General features: G+C 41.0%; 1 long non-coding RNA gene across 1 annotated transcript in view; it reads right to left on the bottom strand.

Moving 5' to 3' along the window:
- Nucleotides 1–229: 229 nt before the first annotated feature.
- The window catches only part of LOC137334974 (uncharacterized), a 34,207-nt gene continuing 26,538 nt past the window's right edge, over nucleotides 230–7,898 (bottom strand). The window contains exon 3 of the long non-coding RNA XR_010966287.1: nucleotides 230–627. This is a non-coding gene — a long non-coding RNA (uncharacterized lncRNA). The remainder of the gene's footprint in view (nucleotides 628–7,898) is intronic.

The raw sequence follows: 7,898 nt of genomic DNA, 5'->3' as shown, positions 1-7,898 counted from the left end.
TTTTTAAACTAAAGATTTACTTGTATAGGCATGATATTATAGAAGAAATTTCTCCTGACATTTTATTAGCTTTATTGATATAATAGAATTTGTTCAGCATCACAGGACTAGCTGATACCTCTAAAAATGGCAAAGCAGGAGAGACTGAGATTTCTTCAGCAGTCTAAAGTTATAATTGAGTTTACAAAAAGATGAAGTCCACTGCTGAATGTGAGTTATTTGAGATGCAAGCATTTAGATGTATTTCACAATGTTACCAGTAACTTTCTTCAGGATTAGAATAGCTATTAAGCAGAACAAATTATATCACATATGACCATTTAAAAAAATAAACATTGCCAAGGAACAAATTGTGGATCTTAGAAAGCTTTCACTAGAGTTCTATACTACCTTAAAAATATTCTCTGGTATTTGTACTGGTTTCCATGTCTCTATTGGGAAGATTTCCTGGAATGCATGAGTTCTGGACAAGACTGGAAGATGCTGTTGAATGTATTGGGAAGTGCTTTGCTGTTGCCATGCCTTCTCCCATTTCTCCTGCTGCTGCAGCTGTTCTTCCATCAGCTCCAACCGACATCCAGTTGGCGACTGCATTCTGATTTTGCCCCGTTTTTAGAAGGTTTTCAACTGGAATAAAAAGGAAAAGAATTTTAACCACAAATAAATTTTTACCTTGCAGGTTCATTAAGGTGCACCTTATCAATAATTCATAAGAAGGTCAATTATTTCAGAAGAGTTCCCTTCCAAGTAAAATACTGACAATTTTATCAATGTGATGTGAACTTAAGCAGAATATTATTTTGAAGTAAAATTACTGATATGTTTTCAGAAAGAACTACTATGGGAATCAGATTTCATCCAACCTTTAATAATCCTGAATCAATTTTACTGTCTGTCTCTTATGGCAACTGAAAAGCATGCATATTCGTTTCTTAAACCTATATTAATGTTTTTTAACCATCAGTTCAGTATTTACACCAGCCCAGGAATGCTTATTCCCCAGAACCAAAGCGCAAAAACATGGGTTGAAGACCCATGATGCCTCCTTTGCATTGGCTGGGTATTTCTGAGGTTTCCCCTGAGCGAGGTGTGGAGTTCTTGAATCAGACCAACAACAAATGGTGAGGAGGGACCTAATGATGCACCCCACCTCATTTTGTCCTGACAGCATAAGGTGGGCAATCAGTGCGGCGCCAAGCACTACTGGGCCTTAAGCCCTACACCTGCCACCCTCACATCAGATGATCTGAGCAAATGCAAGCAGCAAGAAGATGAAGTCAGGTACGCCATTTTCAGACCTGATAGCCTTCTGATTGCTGTTATTGGACAAAAGCCAGAAGGCCCTGCAGCCGTCTGCCACTACTGTTACCGCATTCTCTCAGCCGTTGACTTTCCTCGTCTCTTCCAGGCACTTGGCCTCATCCGGGTGTGGACTGTACTGCAGGAGCCTATGGCCTACATAAATTGCTTGAATCCAAAAATACAGGCAGATTCGGGTCGTGTCAGGAGGAGCGCACTTCAGGTGCACCTGACTAGCACCAAGTATGTGGAGGAGGAAAATTGGCCCCATTAAGTTCATTAAAAGAATTATGAAATTATTAAAATGGTGATAAGATATTGGAGCTGATTTTCCTCTCCCATCCTCCCCCAACCTAACAGCACATTTTGTACGTACCCAACTTGGTCTCTGCTGAAGCCTACTGTCTTTACAGGTTCAACTCATTAAGTGTGATGGGAAAGTACCAGGTGGCACTTGCTCAGAGTAAAGGGCAGGAAGTTGCATGTAGGACAGCAATATGTGAACCGTAAAGTTGACTGATTTTAGCACCAGTGGCTGTTCTTTCTGGCTGTTGTCCACTCTCACAGTGCAGCCCTGCTGCACCAAAGATTTTGTTCCATAGATCCCTAACCTAAATGAAAGTTGTCAGTTGCTCCTAGTCTGATCTCAAGATGTAGCATCGCCTAGAAAGACCCATAGCCCAGTTTGGCTGGGTGTTCGTCATTCCTGGCGTCCACGCAGCAGAATCCCAGGATAATGATGTAAGATGTGTTATTATGTCACTTCCACATCAATTTCATAGGATTTGAATGCTCCCACCCGTTTCATGTGCATAAACCCAATGTTACTGGTGTCCGCTCCAATTTCCTGTCCCTAACATTACATAAATTGGTGCACACAAGGTATTAGGGACAAGAGCATTGGTCCTTTTGTTTTTAAGACAAGAAACCACAATATTATGTACAGTTTTATATTGAACCTATCAAATATGTTGTAATTGAAATCAGAAACCATTACGAATGCAAAAGATTTCACGTTAAGTACAAAATTGTTTATTTTTTTTCCAAGGAAATACACTTCTCTTCCCCCCATTTTTAATATGATATTTTTGTGCGGTGCAATTAGAACCATGATGCAACAGGAGTTTTGGTAAGTGACACAATTCTACCAGAAATTAGTGACGTAAGTACATAAGGAGTGCAGTAGATGCAATCTTAATACAATATTTTGTCACCTTCAAAGTACATAAGAGCCCAGATTCACTGATTCGCTTTTTTTTTTAAATACACCTTGGCTATAGGTGTGAAAGCAGAAATACAAGGGTATTGTTCATTTTATGCAATACAATGCAAGAATTGAACCATAACCTAAATTTAACCTTCAAATGGCACCAATATTATACAGTGGGGAAGAGATTCAATTCACAGCCATCCGTTTCGCACCTGAAAAACAGGCTGCCAGGAGTTGGAAATTGGAGGGGCACCTCAGCCGCCCCATTGACAGCCAAGGCCCGCCTGATGCCATATTCAGCCTGTAAATGGGCAATTGTAGGACCCCGATGCAAAATTCAGGTACAAATAGGTAAAGCTTGTGTGGTGCAAGCTCTGCTCAGTTGTCACAGGTCTTGAGCAGCCAAACCGGTGGTCCTTAAAGTGACCTCTGGAAGCTGTTCAAAAAAACAACCACAAAACTTTTTTAAAATTATATTTTTGTGGAGTCAGAAGGATCTTCCTGGTTCCATTAAAAATACTGTGGGCTTCCATCTCCACCCCCCACCCCCACCTCCTCCAGGACCTTCCAGCATGCCGGCTCAGCTTTGGAGCCATCTGGTCGCGACCAGAAAACTGCGTCAGGACACCATTTGGCGTCTGCTGCTCGCCGCATCTATTCAAATGATGCCGAGTTTAGCTCGGGTATTGCACTGGCATGAACTGGTGCGTAAAGCAATCACTCTGCTGACTTGCTGCCCATTTAGGGCGCAAGTCCAATGTCTCACCCAGTGTTTCAGCTCCAAAGCTAGCCACCATTTTTTAACATTTATTTCAATCGCTGGCTGACTAAAATTTTTAGTCAAATACCAGAGATAGGACTTTTCTGCGATCAATTGCGTGCTGCTTCTTCCCATTAAGTTTGTTTTTTGTTTCTTCAAAATACCTTAAACATATTTTGGATTTGGTGTTTCTCCTAAGACACTAATGCAATATGGTTTTTTATTTAAAATATTCTTGAAGATCTATTAGACTGACTCTCTCACCTTGTATTTGTGGCTTATCCAGATTGGAAGAAAAAGAGCTTTCAGTGGGATGTAAAACTCATTGTCCTGCCTCATTTTTCACCCAGCGTGTACTCTCAGTGTACCCACAGTGGTAGTTTCCGAACATTGAGGGGGTAGAAGCAGCATGAAAATAACTGTGTCACAGTTGGTGACACAAACCCTTCATGCCAATGCCAGGATGCAAAAACTTGCACTGTACTGCTGTGTGGCAGAAGGGTTCTCTCTGCTGTTAAACTGTTTGGACAGGAAATTTGCATCATTCCTGAGGAACTCTGAAAAGTGGTGTCACACGCTGGTGACCTTCTCTGCTCATTAAAACATTCCCAAAGACAGCTCCCTGCATGAGGCTATGTAGCTTCAACAAGCATGAACTAATTTGTAGCCCTTATTTTGATCATGCAGTGGTGAAAATACTAAGCAGTATTTTTCTTTAGAGACAGAGAAATCTTTCAGCAGCTCAGCATGTTCAAATACCCTTTTAAACTCCACACACCTACAGATTTGCTCTTTTCAACACTAATTATTTTATTTCTTCTGTTCCATGCAAAATTAATAGCCAGATCTTCGCTAGTTAACAAATTCAATTCCACCCAATACAATGGCTATAGAACACCTCACCATGCAGCTGTAGGTAATTAAATTTATTTAAGAAAATACTCTGATATGAGGTATATTTAGGACTTGGATTAAAAGCTAAAGGAATCAATTTCGTAGGCTTGCTTCTATCAAAGTTAAAGGCCACAGTATTCTTGTGCTTCTATATAATTGGATAAAAAGATAACTGCACCATACAAAGATTTTCCCTCATCCAGGAAATTTAGGTTAGCTTTAAGATCAAAGGAGAGATGCTAAATTTATTTTACGAAGGATAATGCTATCCAGGTTGCTATCCAGGTGCATGGGTAATGAATTGTCATTTGGTTATAATGTGCTCCTTCTAATCTCAACATAGACAAACAGATTTTTATAGAATCACCTTGGGGTGTTTTACTACATTAAAGGCACTATATAAATGCAAGTTGTTGTTGTAATCAACATTCTCAATTTCAACAAAATTGAAGCAGGGCAGAAAAGTAACACTAAGTAAATTTCAAAATCCCCATCCAAGTAAAATAGCTCAGCCCTGTATAAGATATGATAACAACAACTTGCTCCCTTATAGTGCCTTTAACATAATAAAATATTCCAAATGCTCCACAGAGGTGAAAATAACTGGACACTGAACAGTAGGATAGGAGAAGGATTAGGGGTGAGGGCATGGTTGGACTTGTAGATGAGGATAAAGATTTTATTATCAATGCTTTGGGGGCTAGGAGGCCAATGAAAGTGGTAGGGCAAGGGTTATAGGGGAGCAGGACTTACTGTGGGATAGGATGAGCGTGGCAGAGCTTTGACTGAGTTGCAATATGTGAAGGGCAGAGATTGGGAGGCTGACAAGGACAACAGTGGACTAATTGAGTCGGAGTGGCAAAGATGTGGTTATGCGTTTTGAGTGAGGGTGAGGTAGAAGGCAAGCAAAGGTAAAGCAACTGTCAGCAAAATAGTAATTAATGCCTATGTTGCGGTCTTTTCAAAGTACTGAATTGTTCTTTAAACTAGGCTGCCTTACTCATTGTGCCCAGCAGATGGCTTCAGACTAATGCAGTGCTCATGGGCATGATTTTAGCTGCGAGCCAGGAACCCAGCGTGTCAGTAGATATTCACATGGGGAACACAGAAGTCATTGAGTGCATCGCAATCTGCGATCACAACTCAATTGAAGGTGTGTATTGGTGCTTCCAGGTTTCCTGTCGGAAGGGAACGGAGTTGCAAATCAGGGAGGGGGGTGGGAGGGAGAAAGAGAGAGATCATGGGCCGTGGAACAAATCAGAAGGGCGGGGGCAGGTGGGGGGACATGGATGACATCGGGTGGGCCTTGAAGATCAGGGGGTCCAGCATTGGAAGATCGGGAGGTCCAGCATCGGGTGGACCTTGGAGATCAGAGGGTCCAGCATCGGAAGATCAGGGGGTCCGGCATCGGGTGGACCTTGAAGATCAGGGGGTCCAGCATCGGATGGGCCTTGAAGATCAGGGGGTCCAGCATTGGGTGGACCTTGGAGATCAGGGGGTCTATCATCAAAAGATCGGGAGGTCCAGCACGGGTGGACCTTGAAGATCAGGGGGGTCCAGCATCGGGTGGACCTTGAAGATCAGGGAGTCACCATCGGGTGGACCGTGAAGATCAGGCGGTCCACCATCGGAAGATTGGGGGGTCCAGCATCGGGGGAGGGGTATCCAGCATCGGGGGAGGGGTATCCAGCATCGGGGGGAGGAGTGAGTCAGACGATCACGGGGGTCCTGTCACACCAGGTGAGCTTGTTGGGCCTGGAAGAAGCTCTCCTGCTTCTCATGGCCCACAAGCAGTGCAATAAAGGCACCCATCTTATCGATCTGGTCCTTCCCACTTGCTTTCATCTGTGAGAATCGGAAGCGATGGGAAACCCGAACAGGTAATGTTAAATTCATTTTACTTTTGCAATACACAAAAAAATTAAGCATCTCAACTATTTCAATGAGGTACATTGCCCCTCTGTTGTGTGCGTGCATCTAAACATGCCTGGGTTAAACCCAGAAGTGGGTGCGTTGGAGCCGGGATACGGTCCTACTCCAAAAAGCTATTATTTTAACCTCCCACCCGCCCCCAATTATCCCCCATGAGTCAATTCAGGTAACTTTTATCATCCAGATAATTATTTTTTCTGGATTAAATAATTAGTTTCTTAAACAGACACCAAAGTGTTTTCTGCAATTAACTTGTATCTGAATGTAGTTCGACTGGTCCACCATGCACCAATCCTTAGGGTTAATAAATCCAAGGCTAACAATAAACAAAGATCAAATCTAATTTTGTGGAAATACAATTCCAGTTGCAAAAGGTAAACTAGCTGTCAGCAAAATAGTAATCAATGGCTACGTAGTGGACTTTTCAAAATGATTTTAACCCTCTGAGGATGAGATGATGTGAAGTTATTGGGATGAACACAATGAGAGGTTGTGGAAGTTTGTAATCGTCCTTCCGATATAAGTGGCCTATTTGTTAACCTGTTGAATCAGAGCTGGGATTTAATCTTTGACTGAATTTTTCAGCTGCAAACACATTCCCCAATATTCACATATATTGCAGACATTGAAAGCTTTCATGTGAAATTTGCAAATGATAATTATACAGTCACCAATTTTGTTCAGCAGTGTTTTTTTTCTCTTATTGCTGCAGGAATATGGTGAGTCAAATATTATATATCTGTCATATATATATATATTTGAAACTTAGGGAATGAATTTTTTTTATTGCAGAAAAATCACACCTTACATTTTGACTCAGACCTTCATTAAAAACACTTTTCTGCTGCTTTATAAAGGAATGGTTTGTCTTTTAATAAAATATTACAGTGCTTTTGACCCTTCAAAGTACACTATTTTTAATAGCTTGTGCAGCAGACAGTCAATCCAACTGCCCCCCCTCACCTTGCATCAGGTGAGGTAACAGATAAAAAGGGTTAGGTTGCAGGTAATGGGAAAGTGCAATGCAATTCACTCAGCCCACCCATGTTCAAAATACCAGCCCTTGAAATGTTTGTGAACACGACAGATTGCAGATGCTGTAATGGTACTGTATTGGTAGAACAGTATCAAGCAGATGCTGCTCTTGTATACTTCCGAGTGAAAGATCATTCAGCAGAAGGCGGGAGTAGATCTACTGCCGTGGTTGGGATTGAGTATGGTTCAGGGAATGTAAAGAGGGAGAGAAAATTATTAACAAAATGAAAAACCAAATACCAAAAGAAAAATGTCGCAAAACTAAAATTAGTAGCGTGAAAACATCCTTAAGGTAAAGCCTTATTGAATCTATTATCCCTGCCAAAATATTACTGCTTTATCATCTCTGCCATACCATTCTATTTTAAATAGCCATCTATAAGTTTATGTAAATACCAGAAGTAATACATTCAATATGGACAGCTGCCCCCTGCTGGCTCTTTATATATATTATATAAAATATAGATTTTTTAAAGTTCAGCAGTGACTGTAACTTTCTTTATTGCCTTTACTCGTTTACAAAGCAATCTGTGCAAAATTCTTCCAGATAAATAGAAATTAAACTCTGAATTATATAGTACGCTGAAAAGACTGGTCATAGCTCCATATTATTCCAAATTGCAGATTTTTCCAAAAATGGACATCTGATTTTGTGGAAATTATTTTTTTTAATATTGTTGTACCCTTGAGTGATGAAGTATTTAAAATTGTTAACTTCACAGAAGCATATCTAACGTACAGCGATGAGAGTCCTCAAGAATGAGCAAT

The sequence above is a fragment of the Heptranchias perlo genome, chromosome 18, assembly GCF_035084215.1.
Source record: "Heptranchias perlo isolate sHepPer1 chromosome 18, sHepPer1.hap1, whole genome shotgun sequence".
NCBI classification, from domain to species: Eukaryota; Metazoa; Chordata; class Chondrichthyes; order Hexanchiformes; family Hexanchidae; genus Heptranchias; species Heptranchias perlo.
The sequence above is the reverse complement of the archived record's forward strand: the minus strand, read 5'-3'. Positions and strand labels throughout refer to the sequence as shown.